The sequence below is a fragment of the Canis lupus genome, chromosome 27 (genome assembly GCF_003254725.2).
Source record: "Canis lupus dingo isolate Sandy chromosome 27, ASM325472v2, whole genome shotgun sequence".
In the NCBI taxonomy this organism is placed as follows: Eukaryota; Metazoa; Chordata; class Mammalia; order Carnivora; family Canidae; genus Canis; species Canis lupus.
In genome coordinates this window covers 27,236,638-27,252,533 of record NC_064269.1, presented here as the reverse complement: position 1 = coordinate 27,252,533, position 15,896 = coordinate 27,236,638, and the positions used below count along the sequence as shown (strand labels likewise).

The 15,896-nt window shown below is 36.3% G+C and overlaps 1 non-coding gene across 1 annotated transcript; it reads right to left on the bottom strand.

The window, feature by feature from the left end:
- Window positions 1-332: 332 nt before the first annotated feature.
- Window positions 333-435, bottom strand: LOC112665688 (U6 spliceosomal RNA). Its single transcript, XR_003140522.1, has one exon. It is a non-coding gene; the product is annotated as a U6 spliceosomal RNA (small nuclear RNA).
- Between the last annotated feature and the right edge of the window lie 15,461 nt (window positions 436-15,896).

Here is a 15,896-nt window from a genome sequence, read left to right as displayed (position 1 = left end):
TATTTCTCTGTAAGTACTTAGAAGCTAAACATTGTGTTTAAATGTAAGTTGGTACTCCATAAATGTATTTTATAAATTGTTTTATAAATGTGTTTTATAAATATTTGAGTTATAAATAACTCAAAAGATGAAGAGAGTGGGGTACCTGGGTGGATCAGCTGGTTAAGTGTCTGCCTTTAGCACAGGTCATGATCCTGTTGTCTGCTTCTCCCTCTGCCCCTCCCAACCCGCTCATGCTGACTCTCTCTCAAATAAATAAATAAAATCTTAAAAAAAAAAAAAGATGAAGAGAGCATAGAAATACCAGAATTTATTTTTTTTATTTTAAATTAAAAAAATATGAAATGCTCATAAACCTGTGTGTCATACTTGCACAGGGGCCATGCTAATTTTCTCTGTATTATTCCTGTTTCAGTATGTGTGCTCCAGAAGCAAGCATGAAATACTAGAATTTAGAGTGGAATAGAAACTAGGTTATTAATTTTTGTATGCACAATAATTATATTTTACATAATTGTATTTCATATGAGTTTTCCTTAGATCTTTACTGTTTTCTTTACTGTAGTTCTACCAGTTGTTCATATTCTAGACAAATTATAGATAATATAACTCATATTTTCTTTTTTTATTGAACTGAGACATTTGTTCCTCCTTGAGGTAGTTTTATTGAATTGGAAAACTAAACATGACTTGTTAATAGATGTTACCTATGGGTATTATTTCATAGTAGAAGAAGAGTTTACTGAGATATAATATATAAATAATATAAAATTTGACTACAAATCAAATGAGTAAACAAGTTGAGGCATCTAAAATATTGTGGTGGTCTCACATACCCTGCAAAAACAAATGTCTTCAAGATTAACAGTCTGTGATTTTGAAATGTAGATCCATTTCTGAAGTGAAAATAGATCATCAAAATACACTTTATTTATTTCTAATAGTTTGAATGGGGTATCATTTATATACAATGAACTGCTTATGGGTACAGTTTGGTAAGTTTTGACATGTGTATACATCTGTAAAACCATCTGTCATCCCCAAAGTTTGTTCATGCCTGTTAAGAATTCTTTCCTTCTGTCCTTCCCATGCCATCATCTTCCCAAGTACCCACTTACTTGCTTTTTGTCACTAGTGATTAGTTTTCATTTTACACAGTTTTATAGAAATAGAACCTTGCAGTATGTACACTCTTTTATTTGATCCGGCCTTTTTCACCCAGAATTATTATTTTGAGATTTATCCATGTTTCTTATGTATCACAAGTTCCTTTTTTCTTATTTCTGAGTTTCATTCCATTGTATGGATATACCACCATTGGTTTATTCATTTGCTTCTTTATGGATGTTGGGGCCATTGCCAGTTGTTATCCATTACAAATAAAGTTGCTATGAGCATTCACAGACAGTTATGGAAGCTAAGTGCCAGAAATCAGTTTTACTCAGCTAAAATCAAGGTGGTATCAGAAAATCCTGTTCCTTGTCTTTTCCAGCATCTAGAGCTGAACTTCTTGAATTCTTTGGCTCACGGTCTTTTCCCCTCCTCCATCTTCAAAGCCAGTGGCATAACATCTCTCTCTGACTCTGCTTCCCTCACGTGGCTGCCTTATCTTCTATGGTCAAGGCTTCCTCTGCCTTCCTCTTATAAAGAACATGTGATTGCATTAAGGGTCCACCCATATATTCCAGGGTAATCTCCTCATCTCAAAATCCTTAATTTACCTCACATCTACAAAGTTCTTTTCTTTCTTTCTTTCTTTCTTTCTTTCTTTCTTTCTTTCTTTCTTTCTTTCTTTCTTTCTTTCTTCTTCTTTCTTTCTTTTTTCTTTTTCTTTTTTTCTTTTTCATGGCCAGAGATTAGGACATAAATTTTGGGAGTGCACAATTCACCTACCGTATCATTTCTTATTTCTTCTTTCTTTGCAAATACTTTCTTCCAGTGTGGCTTGTCTGTTTATCATCCTAAAAGTGTCTTTTGAAGAACAGAAGTTTCTAATTTTGAGCCTAAGGTATTAGTTTTTTCTTATATGGATCATGCTTTTGGTGTCCTGAGAAATCTTTAACAACCCAAAGTAGTTAAGGTCTTCTCTTTTTCTTTTTTTCCAAGAAGTTTTATGGTTTTAGAAATTTACATTCAAATCTATGATCCATTTTGAGTATTTTTCTTATATGGTACTAAATATGAATCTAAGTGCATTTTCTTGCATGTGAATTTCCAAATGTTTGAGCACCTTTTGCTGAAAGCCTATTCTTTCTGCATTGAATTGCCTTTGCAGCTTTGTCAAAAATGATTTGTTTATGTAAGCTTGGGCCTATTTCTGAACAGCTAATTCTACTCCATTGATATAGTTGTCTATCTTGAGGCCAAGGCCACACTACCTTAGATTTATAGCTTTATAATGTGTTTTGAAATCAGGTAGTGTAAGCCTTCCAATTTTGTTTCTGAAGCTTTTTGGCTATTTTATGTTGTTTATATTTCCAGGTGAATTTTCAATGTTTGCCAAGTCCTAGCCAAAGATAAAAAAACAAAAGGAAAATCCTGTTATGATTTTGATATGATTGCATGAAATTATAGATCAATTTGAGAAGAAGTGACATGTTAATAATGTCAGTCTTCCTGACCCATGAATAAGGTATATCTTTTTAATTATTTAGGGCTTCTTTAGCTTCACTCAGCAATTTTTTTTTTTAATTTTCAGAATTCAGGCATTTATTCTTCTGTGTCTTATTTTTATTTATTTATGATAGTCACAGAGAGAGAGAGAGAGAGAGAGGCAGAGACACAGGCAGAGGGAGAAACAGGCTTCATGCACCGGGAGCCCGATGTGGGATTCGATCAGGGGTCTCCAGGATCGCGCCCTGGGCCAAAGGCAGGCACTAAACCGCTGAGCCATCCAGGAATCCCTCTTCTGTGTTATTTATCTGTACCACATACCATTAAAGAAAATAAGGTGATGACACACAATATCAAAACCTTAAACTTCTCTCTGAATTTCTTCGAAAATATATCTTTTGGGGGGTGTTTCTATTGTTTTAAAACTATTTCTGTCAATATGTCCTTGCCCAAATAGAATACACATTTTCTTATCCTTGATTCCCACAGCATCCCCACAGCATTATACACATTATATATGTGTGTGTGTGTATGTGTGTCTCTGTGTGTGTATTTCTAATTTATCTTTACATCACATAATTGATAAAGTTAAAGAATCTGGCAGTTAAAGTGTTTAACAACTTCTTCAGTTCACCTTTACTGCTAGTTGTCAACAAAGGCACGTGTAGAAGTAGGATAACTATCTTTGAATTATGGGACCCTTGATTGTATTCTAGTAAATAGGCTTTGATTTTTCCTCTTTTTTTAAAGGACTGTGAAATAGGACTTCAAGCAATTTTCCAAGTACAAGCATTCATTATTTTAGAAAATATAACGAAATTTCTAAATATCATATCAGTACTTAGTTTCAAGTATAATCACCAGAAGGCGCAAAAGCTAAACATAAGTGGCTTTGTGGTCGAAAGCCTGTAGCACTCAGGCCCAGTGGGCTCTATTTGCATTTCATTCACAATATAACAGTGCACAGAAATGCATTTCTATATCTGTTCTGCAGTTCAAGCAGCATAAAGTAAAAATTTTCTTCTCACTGGTTCCCAGAAGTTATCACACAAAAAGCCCATAAGAATTACCATGTTACTTATCAAAGGGCAAAGCCCATGATTATGGTCCTGGGGACTAGCAGCTGGTTTTAAAGGCATCTATGTGTATCATACTTCTAGTTTTATTACAATGTCAGTTTTTTTCCTAAAGAAACAAGATAGTGGCTAATTAGTTTAAACTAGTTAAATAGTACACATTTCAACTGATTTTAACAAATATTCCTAACATTTGCCTCTTTCAGAAGTACAGTGTTAGCAATTAAGCAGAGTTGAATATTTCAGTGTGCCTGTAGTTGCAAATATGATGCCATTATGCAATTTGAAAAGATCAATTCTTCTCACCAGAAATGCTTTGTTTTATAAGTTTCAAGGTAAATACCATTTTAGGTTGCAGAGTCTTCTGATTTTCCAGGTAATATTGATTTCATTTCTAGGGCAGAAAGCGACTGTCCCTATGAGTTGACTAAGCTTTTTGTTGTCAAAGGTTATTACTATTTTTACACCACTCTGGTATGCCAGTAAATGTTTCTCACTTCATTATCATGCCCAGGCCTTTATAATATCGCTTAATACAGGATGAAAATATTTATTAACTTTTGGTTTGGATGTTTCTGAGCATGAATGATTGTGGGGAATCAAATGTAGTTGTTACAAGGGTTTTCACTGATGAATAACAAAATCCCTCAGAGCTATGGGTACATGGATTTTTAATAGGTGCATTTATTTGATTACCATCAGCCATTTGTAGTATGTTCCAGTTGCTCGCCATTAACTAACTTAAAAAAATAGTTATTAAGCCAAGATTTCTCAGACTTTCTGAGCAAGACTGACTTCTATTTAAATATAAATTCAAATTTATAAAGTATTTTAAAAATACTAAGTGATGTTTTCAGCATTCAGCTTATTTTGGAGTTAAGAATTGACTAACTTGGATGATTTGTTATGTTGCTTTTTTACCGAGTTGGAAATAAGTGTTTTAAATATATGGCAGAAAACCTACCTCAAAGGAACCTAAATGACCTATTATTAAAGAAACTTATTTTTAATAATTAGACACTGCTTTTGTTTACATGTATACTTCAGAGTGTCTCTGAAAAACTAAATTCCCACATTTTTAGCTTCCTAAAAACAGGGATGGACTTGTTCTAACCAGCTTTACTTGAGTTTATTCCTAAGTTGCTTTTAGGGCAAATGACTTGAATCAATGTGTTGTTCCGATTGATAGTATATGATGATTTAACCCTCAGAACTCCAGAGCTGTGTACTTTGGCTTTACTCCAAGTCACCATGAGATACACATAGGGCATACTTTGTCTTTGCTGAAATCAGGAAAACACTGCAATTTCAGAATATGTGATACCTGCTCCAAAATAATAAAGTGGCCTATCTGTTGCCTTCACTCGTGAGCCTATAAAGTGTTCCCCATGGCTCCTTTAAAACTAAATTGGGAAGGTGTCCTGTCAGTGGGTATTCATTTCTGAGAGTATTGATATTAATATGTGGATTCCTGTGCTGTTGTTATATTCATTTTAAAAGTAGATTTTCACAGGAAACTAGCAATGTTTCAATGTGAAATCTATTGCTAATTTCACAGATAATTCTTTCTTGTCTGTACTTTTTCTTTGAGCGTACAAAATTGAAGACACAATTACTTATTTGTACTCAAAGTTACTAAGCAGAGTTTCAAGTCAAGAGCTTCCAGTGTTAAGCAGTCTCTTTTGTCAGTATTTGATACAAACTGCCTGAAAAATAAATTTTAAGATTAACTGTGTATGGAAGCACTTTTAAAAGAAATCTTACAGTTACATATATAACTATCAGTGCTAAATCAAAGGGCTCGTTTTGCTGGAGGAGACAGATCTGAGAGATAAGAACACATAAAGCCTCAGTGGTAACTCAGTTTGACATAAATAAGGCTTCAAAATGTTTAAATTTAGTTTCACTGACATTTCAGTCTACAGAACACCAAATAGTCTGTTTAACAAATTATTTCATGATATTTTTCCAATGTTTCAGTGGTGAGAAAACTAGTGAATGAGAAACATTTCTTTTGAAATTAAGAAAATTTGTGGGTCGCCTGGATGGCTCAGCAGTTGAGCGTCTGCCTTCGGCTCAGGGCATGATCCTGGAATCCCGGGATCGAGTCCCACATCGGACTCCCTGCGTGGAGCCTGATTCTCCCTCTGTCTATGTCTCTGCCTTTCTTTCTTTCTCTCTCTGTCTCTCATGAATATATGAATAAAAACCTTTTTAAAAATGAAATCAAGAAAATTGAATGGAATATATATATTAGCATTTTGAACCCCCAAAAAGCTATTTCTTTCTTTTTTTTTTTTCTTTTTTTAAGTTTTAAGAGTATAAACAAAAATTGACTCGAATGGATCAGTGACAAACTGGAAGTGACTGGAAGTGATTAGAATGCTTCCAAGATAAATATTTCTAATTTTCTATTTTTAAGCATTTATACATAATCAACATTTTAAATAATTATAATAACTGATATATTTTGGGTGCTATATTTTAAAACTATCCTAAGATTATGTGGGCATATGTAGATATTTGTGTGTATGCATACACACAGGTATATAGTATATCATATAGATATCACATATCTTTTGATCATTTTGAAAATCAATTCAAAAAACTTAGTTTTTGAATGTGCTTTGATGAATACTATAGGCCCATAAATAATAATTTATGTACTTATATGTGTGTTTAGGTACATGCAATAAATATGCTTTGTCTCAGAGGGTTTCCTTTTAAAAATATATACAAATACATAAAACTAACAAATTTGCTTCTAAGGAGCATCATATTTTAAAAATATATTAAAACATTAAAAATAATATAATAAACCATCACTCTACTTATTGAATATGTGTTAAATCCATTTTTCAAGTGAGACAACAGTGAATTAATATGGTTTCCCCATGATCTGTCATATAATAATAATAATAATAATAATAATAATAATAATAATAATAGAGGGAATAAGTTTCTGTTCAGTGCTCTGGTTTTCAGTCCCCAAATATCTGGGTGACTTGTGTTCAGGGTTTCAGTATCTGAATAGGGGGCTCTACTTCCTTATGAAAATATCCAAAAGAATTGATCTCATCCTTCATCTTTCTGCTCCCAGAGACTCTGAGCCTAGCATCAGTAGCCAAATTAAATTCTTCAGGCCAAGAGGAATAGAGTCAGTCCTCGCCGGCTTCCCCCCCAACAATCTTGGACAGTCTTTCATCAACCAGGAAAGCAGCATTACAGATGCTAAGAGAGAAAGGATTTTATAGAAAAAAAATTCAGTAGTGTCTACTAGATGAAGAAACAAAATATACGTTGAAGCAATAGTAAAATAATTAGTATCGACTTTAAGACAGAAAATATTTTTTATGTTTCAATTTTTTTCTCATTAAGAATCAAGTCAATTTATTGGGGGAAGAAATATATAGTTAACAGAGATAATCTACCTATTCATATTTATTTATTTTGGCACAGAGATAAGAATGTAGTCTTTTTGGATTTTATTCCCCAACAATTATCAATAGGTCTTTAAGCTAACTGAAGAAAAGGCAATTCCTGGGAGAATTAAAGTCTTACAAGTGAAAACTCCAGACCAAAGAATCCATGAATATATATACTTCCCTGTATTGCAACAAAAGCTATTGTTGGCAAAAGCAATTTTGATATAGACAACTCTTTTCTCCTTTATTCTATTAGAAATTTTTCTCTCTAGGGATTTAAATCTCAAAGGCCTAAAACAAAAGTGAAAGGAGACTTCATTCTTTCTGTATTTCTATCTTTTCTTTCTTCCTTCTTTTCATCCTAACCATCAAATATTTATGTTCTGTGCACTGGGCTAGGTACCAGGGAACAAGATAAATAAGACACAGTCCCTTCTAATAAGGGCCTTATCATCTAGTGGGAAAGATAAAAATAAATAAATACAAGAAATAAAGTGCTGTAGGCTTTTTGATAAAAGCATGTACCTCTAGGGAAAAGAAAAGAAGCAGTTGGTTATATGTGGGGAGATCTGACCAGTCTTCATAGATAAAATGATGGTTGCAATGATTGAGCTTGTACTCACCAAGCAGACAAAGTGAGAAGAGGATTCCATATAAAAGCAGCAGCACAAGAAAAGTAAGAGTCTTGAAATGATAGGTGCATGCAGTCTGGAGTTTACAGAAAACAAGCCTATAGAAGGATTTCTTGTTTTGTTTTGTTTTATTAATAGAATCGTGCGGCCATATGGAAGGTGGTTTGCAGAGAGGCCTATGCAGATTGAAAGGGGTGAGGGGAGACTTTTTCCACAGTCCAGGCTGATAAAGATCTAGAGACCAGAGCAGTTACAACATCAAAAAAGGTAGAGGAATGAGCACAAAATGAAGGTAATTCAAGGGGCTTATCGAGAATTGTTTTAGGAGGCAAGCAGCCAAAATTCTCTACTTCCTTATAATAATTGGTTATGTATTGGTGATCCTTTAATTATATAAAAGATAAGAAAAGGTTTTCTCTATAGTTCCTCTGTATGGCAGGGTTTTTTTCAGCAGTCTCTCTCTCTCTTTCTGTCACTTTGTCTGGTTATTGCTTGTATCTAACAAAGTTTATGCTGGGAAAGAGAGTTTGGGCCATTTGGGGAAAAATATTCATTTCTTTGTATATACATTTATTCATTCAACAAACATTTATATAGTACCTGCACTGTGTCCCTGGGAATGTGAAAAGAACATGACCTGATCCATGGACTGGACTTGGAGATTTCACAGCACAGTGGGAAGAGCATATGGGACCCACTACACCCTGCTCGTTTCCGTAATGGAGGCATGTATGAGCACAGGGGAACACAGAAGAAAGTAAATGCTCGAGGTCAGACTTGAAAAATGAATAATTTGCCGTGGGGAAACGGGGCCAGATGGAAAGAATGCATTTTCTATTCAAAATTTCAGACAAGTAAGGGGGGACCTGGGATGTCGAGGGAAGAATAAACGGTTCAGAACAACCTGGGGAAAATGGTGAGAGATGAAACCATTTAAAGTAGACAGGAGCCAGCCTAAGGAGGGGTCTTCAAGATGAAATATCCAAGAATTATGACATGATTGGAATTGCATGGACAGAGAAAAGAAAAGTAACTATCATTAGTTAGCATGTCCTGGCTCTGTGATGAGTGCTCCTAGTATAGTATTTTGGCATGGTGCTCTGGGAAAAGCACAATTTTTAAACTGAACAAACTTGAGTGTAGACCTCAAATTCTTTTTATTAAGTTTTAGAGTTGGACCAATTAAGTTGTTCAGACGTCTATCATCTTCATAATGTTTAACATGTAGGTCACGTGGACATTACAAAGAACTGATATTCGCTGCAAAGTATATGATATGGTAGGTGTAGCCATATTGTTACTATGACTAAAAACTATGAGAGCTGAAATTCAAGGCCCTGCTTGATTCCAAAGAATGCACATGCCACAGGCCTTAACCAGTCAGAATGTCATAGTCCTTGGACTGCTTTGCTTAACAGTTGGGATGTGACTCATGCTGACCAAGTTAACCCTGGGAGTTACATGGAGATCTGGTCAAACAAACTTTCTCTGCCCCATTTGGAGCCCTGGGAAGGTAAATCTAGAGGTAAATCTTGTCACCGTTTGCCACCATGAAGCATGGCCAAGAAATAAAGCTAAAATAGGAGGCAGAGTGGGAAAGTGACAGTAAGTCCTAGGTCAGTGTACCTAAAGTTAGCTCCAGCTATGTACTTTTTTGGTAAAAGAGCTAAAAAACAATAACCACAATAATAAAAATAACTGCCCTTTTGGCTTGGCCCAGATTGAAATAAACTGTCAGTCCCTTATATCCAAGAATACTAATAAAGTTGGAATTAGTAACATAGAGACTCATTTTTGCATAGCAGTAATGCAGGGATAGAAGGCTTGTAATCAATAAGGGAAAGAACTAAATTTTATGAGACGGTTCATGTAGATTGCTTGTTCTAGAAGCTAAACTAAAAGGAAAAAGAAAAATCTTAAAGGAGAAGGTGCAGTAGCTAGAATGGAGACCGTTAAGGAAGTATTTATTCCCAAGAGGGGAGAGACTTGAGTGTGTTTCTAGCCTACAAAAATGAGGCCAGTGGAAAGGAAAAGGTTGACAGTACTGAGAAGAGAGGGGATAATTAATGGAGGAAAGTCCAGGCAGAGGCAGGATGTGATGAATATTTCTGTTGCCATGAAATTTCTAGTAAGATCGAGCGTCTGCTCGGATGATCAATTTGACTACAAGTGTTCTTTATCTATTTAAAAATTGTTTTAACTTTTTCACGTCTAATTATATTTTTATGTCTCCTCTAATCTCTCTGACTTTCCTCAATCATATGAAGCCTTCCAGTACCCCACTTTCCCACCAAAAACACACAAACAGAACAAAATTAAAACTCCCTGTTCAAACTGGTGGAGATTTTCACAGCCAAAGAATACTCCAGGATAACTGAAAGCCTCAAACAGAGTCATTTTTGCAGGTTTTTAGATTTTCTCCGTTGTGTGTGTGTGTGGGGGGGGGGGGGGGGTTGGTGGGGGGGGGTTGTCTACAGTTTTGTACAATCTGATGCACAAAAACAATGGAAAAGAAGATTACGTCAAATGTATGAAAGCAGTGGCAGGAATCCAATGGGAAAGACATGCCCTCCACATTTGGCAGGAGGAGTACAGGGAGGCAGTGGCTTTGTAAAGTGATGAGTCACACTTGAACAGAGGCTCTGGAGGGAATTAGTTCAAGAGAAGGCTGGAGAGCTCCCTGAAATGTATGAGTGCCTCAGGCCATCAGTGATGTGTGTGATCACAGGGAGACAGAAGAAACCCTGAGGTCTTCGGCCCTTTACTCTGGAACCAGCAGAGGAAAATATCCCTAGCTTCTTGTGTCTCTCTGTGATGTGTAGAAAATCACTGCCCTTTTGGGAATTCTAGTGGGAAAACAGTTCACGAGCACTTTTTAGAAAAGTTTATATTGACCCAAAATATATAATATAGCTTTTAAATATGGTAACTAGATGACTCTCAAGGAAAGATTGATCTGTTCAAAGGTCACTGGGCCACAGAATTAATGAGCTTAAGACAGACTGGGTGAGAGATGGTTGAGAGAGAAGAAACCTGTTTGTTTGAGTCTGAATCATTCAGCAAAAATGAGCAAGCATCAGACTGGCAGCAAACGATTAGCATATGGGCAAACCTCCAAACAACCAGGCAAAGAACAAAGCCAAATTTTCTTTTAAAAATGTACCTATTGACCACTACAGTAAATAACAACTGTTATGTATCAGGAATCAAAAGTTCTCAATTCTTGGATTAGGAAACTGCTCAGTATTTAATGTCATAAGCAGGGATAGGCTATCTTTTCACAATAATGTTAAAAAGAAATACAAATGTATACATAAATAGCATCTATTCTCCTGATCCTGTTTGTGGTACCATTTCATGCTAATCAGATAACTTTGAAGGGCAGTAGCAAAATTTCGATTTTACAGCAATTAATCACATTTCCAGCTTGTGATATGGAATCATGTGACTCTTTGTTATACTCCTGGGTGTTCAGATATGACCAGTGAATAAAAAGAGGTTAGGCTTTCAGAGGCTGAATTATCAAAGTGTGACCTAAATCCCCACAAATTGGTTTTCAAGTGAAGTGCCATGAAATCAATAAAATGTTCCAGTAGATAATGCAACTGAGTTTGTCAATTGGTTCATGAAGTACTGGTTCATAAAGTAGAGCACTTTGTTTCTAAAGCATTAAGTGATAGATCAAGGAACACAGTGTTGGTTCCAGGCCTTCTAAAATGGAGCAAGAGCTGCGGGGTAGAGGCAGTTGTGCAATATTGTCAGAAGACAGTCTCAGAGTGTGCCAAAGCATCAGCTAATTTCTAGCTGTTATGATATAAAGCTTACTTTTTTTTTCATTTTGAAAGACCAAAAGTACTTGAAATGAGAGAGGAGAGAGTACCCTCCCAGTTCTGGGAACTTTGAGTGAAAGCACAAAGTCTGTACCACCCAACTGTGATCAAATGACTTGAACATTTCATTCTTCCACTTTCATTTTGCTTGAGAGAGTAACCCCAACGCAAAATTAATGTAGAACAGAGTGGAAATGTCCACACGCTGTGAACATCTCACCATGTGACTGGAATGACGTCAGTAGAGCCACTAATCTGAGGGCCTCAGTGACCTCTGAGGGGATGTCCTATGACAGCAGTGGAGGTGAGGTGGCTCGTTTGGCTTCGACTTTTAAGAATTGCCTAAGAAGAGTGTTCTTTGTCTCTTGCCATTTGAAAGGAGCTGGGAGCTGTAGGTTTGGGAGAGCTGATTGTCTCTGGTCTTCCCTTGCATAAAAATTCTTGGCCCTTTGCCTGGTTTACTTTACACTTGGTGTTACCTCATTTTTCTTATTTTCCTCTGGTGTGCTGCCTTGAAGAGCTTTTCCTGAATGTGACTTTTCTGTCTCTCCCTTCAGAGTTGACCATGCAAAAATCTAATGAAGCACATCAAAGCACTGCCCTCAAAAATGTGATAATGGTGACTTATGCCTAAGTATCACAGCCCATTATTAGTGTAATACTTCTGAGGAGGCCTTTTGAAAGAGTCCAATCTGATATAGTTTCCCCATTCTACAGACTGAAAATCTGAGGCATATTTTTTAAATGGAAGAAAGTAGCAATTATAATGGTCAGGTGTCACAATATTACAGTAAATTAAAAGAGCTGAGGATAGCATCTATTCTGTGCCCAGTCCTTAAATTACATATTTAAGTAGTATATTAAGCATTCATTTACATTAAGTAGTGCATTTTATTACCTATCCTCACAAAAGTCTTTTGTGCTTAATAGGAGTTATTAACTCTTTCTTACAGATGAAGAAACTGAGGTGAAGCTCAGGTCACAGGAAATCCTCTGACCTGATACAAAGATTAATCACAGTATAGGAAATAGGATTGAGCTCTTCTGTCATTGATAGAATGAAATGCTGTCCTTTACATTAGATCACATCATCTGTTTCTGGGTGTTTACTTTGGGATAGACCCAAAACAGTTAATAATACATATATTAGAATTTCCACAAATAACGGCATAATTTTACATGATGTTATGAAAGCTGTAGGTAAGAGGTATTATCATACACTGTGGAGAAAAATCTAATTGTAAGTTCCCTGAAAGCAGAACCCTATATCCCCAACAATTGGCACAGTGGCAGATAGGAGGTATTCAATAAATAGTTGCTGAGTGAGTAGAGAATAACTTAACATTGACAAATTAAGAGGGAGCTTACTAGTGGGGACAAACATTAAAAAAATAAAGAGACAGCATTTGTTTATAGGTGGGATTGTAAAGTGGCAACTTTTCAGCTTGTCTTTGAGGTCCACTGATAAAAAAAGAGAATCCCAGTGAAGCCTTTTGAGAAGAGGTAAAAATGTGGTCTGAGAAATGTTTTCGAATTTAAATATGTATATCACACCAAATTCATCTATACACAGAAATTTCCACTAAACTTACCAGTGGATATCTCTTTTTGGATACACTCAGAATGGCCTTATGCCCCTAAGAATTTGTTAGTTCCTCCAATCAATAAAAATGTTTTAAGTGCCTGTAATTCATGGTTCTCAAACCTGGAGATCTAGCTGTAAACAAAATGAAGAAAAATTCTTCCCTCATTTACCATACATTCTAGGGTAGGAAGAGAGAATAAACAAAAAGTTAAATATATACTCTGTCAAATGGAGATAACAATAAATACAAAGAAAACAGGATATGAAGTGCTAGTGTGTGTGTGTGTGCACTCATGCACACACATGTGCAGGTGCAGTTTAAAATATAGTAATGTGGGGGATCCCTGGGTGGCTCAGTGGTTTGGCACCTGCCTTTGGCCCAGGGCGTGATCCTGAAGTCCCAGGATCGAGTCCCAAGTCGGGCTCCCAGCATGGAGCCTGCTTCTCTCTCCTCCTGTGTCTCTGCCTCTTTCTTTCTCTCTCTATATCTATCACGAATAAACAAATAGATAAATCTTTAAAAAAATAAAATAAAATAAAATATAGTAATGTAGGAGCGTCACACATAAGACTATATCTGACCAAAGATATGAAGGAGGTGAGAGAGATGAAGGTACTTAGGATGTGAAAAGCATTTTTGAAAATGGACTAGTAACAAAGTCCCAAAGGCGGGAGTGTGCCTGTAATGTTAGGAAGAAAGCTGGTGTCAGGACAGGGAGCATGGCACACAATAAAGTCAGAGAGGAGGATGGATATAATAAAAGGCCTTATAGATGATTGTAAAGGCTCAAAATCTTCTCTGCACAGGAAACCATTAGTGGGCTTTGAGCAGAAGAGCAACATGATTCAATTTATGCTGTATAAGGATTACTCTGACTGCTTACTGTATTATGAATTGACTAGGGGCAAGGGTGGAAGCTCTTAAAGTGATCCAGGTGAGAGATGATGATGGTTTCCTGAGATATTAACAGTGAAATGGTAAGAAGCAGCTATAATCTGAAGATATATTTGAAGGCAGAATTGCTAAGCTTCGTCAAGAAGCTAGATATGGGGTAGAAGGGAAAGAGATCTGTCGAGGATCATACGATGTTTTTTGGTTCTGAGCAACAGGAAGGATTGAGTTGCCATTTACTAAGATGGGAAGGATTGTAGGGTGAGGAGGCTCAGGAGATGAGGAATTCAGTCTGCAAATGTTAAAGAGGCCTTTGGATATATGAAGCTGGAGCTCCGAGGAGACATTTCCATATGATGCAGAGAGTGGAGGGTCATAGCTTATAGATGCCACTTAAAGACCTGAGACGGAATGAACTCACCGGAGCAAATACTATTTATTTCATGATTGAGCATAAACAAGAGTCTGCACTCCCATGTTTATTGCAACATTCACAATAACCAAGATATGGAAATAACCTAAGTGTCCATCCATGAATAGATGGATAAAGAAGATGTGATATATTATCACATCATATATATCACATGTGCCATTAAATATATTGCATCATCTATATGTTGCATCTATATAACCGCATCATACATGTATGTGTGTGTATATATCACATACACACACATGCACGTGCACAATGGAATATTATTCAGCCATGAGAAGGAAGGAAATCCTGCCATTTACCACAACATGGATAGATCCTGAGGACATTATGCTAAGTGAAATAAGCCAGACAGGGAAAGACAAATACTGCAAGACATCACTTATATGTAGACTCTTAAAATCAAAACAAAACAAAACAAAAAACCAGTCTAAGTCATAGAAGCAAAGTAGAAAAACGGGGTGAAGGCTGAGGGAAATAGGCAGAAAGGGGAAAAAAAACAAGACATAGAGTACCTGATGAAGTAGAAGAAAAAACAGGAGAATTCAATATCTGAAAGCCAAGTAATAAAAGTGTTCAAAGGAGGATTAATTAATGCTGCCGCATGTTGCTGGAAAACCGTGGAAGATGAGGATAGAGAACTCATCAAAAGTTTTAACGATGGGAGATTATTCATGACCTCAACAAGAGCTGTTCCAATGGAGAGATGATTCCAAAAAGCTGAATTGGATTAAATAGAGAATGAAAAAGAGGAATTGAAGGTAAAGATAAATATACGGTTTCATATTTCGGTAGATGCAGAGAGTTAAGGAGGACAGAGGTGATTGGAATAAGGAGGGAATCAAATTGCATACCCTGATGGCATGAGATTCTACTCTGGGTGGGCTAGGGAAGAGAAAAGGAGGAATGACAGGAAGTGTCAACATGAAGAGCCCCTAGTAGCCTCCATACCTAGATGTAGTAGGATATGGGAGAGAAGCTAGCCATCACTCTAGGGGGCTGAGTAGGAATCCATACCATCAGGAACGAGGCAGTTTTTTCAGTTGGAGTAAAAAAAGGTAAATAGAAACTTCAATGACATTTTTGAAGATATAGGCCCTTTAGCGCAGAGGGCTTAGTAAGTGATTTTAGGGGCTGGAGAATGGTGGGAAATGAGGTTAGGTTAGGCGATAGAGCCATATGGGTTTGGGATCTCAGAGATGGGTAATAACCCAGGAGTCAAGGGCTTCTTGTGAATGGCAGAAATAACATTAATATATTTAAATTTAATAGAATTAAATTGGATAGTCTTAAAGCAAATTATAGAGATAAGGTTGTTAAGGGTATAGGATATGAGGGAAGAGGAGATGGGAGTATTGCCCGAAGTACTAAGAACTCTAGGTGTTCTATTACGTGATATCTCGAAATGCC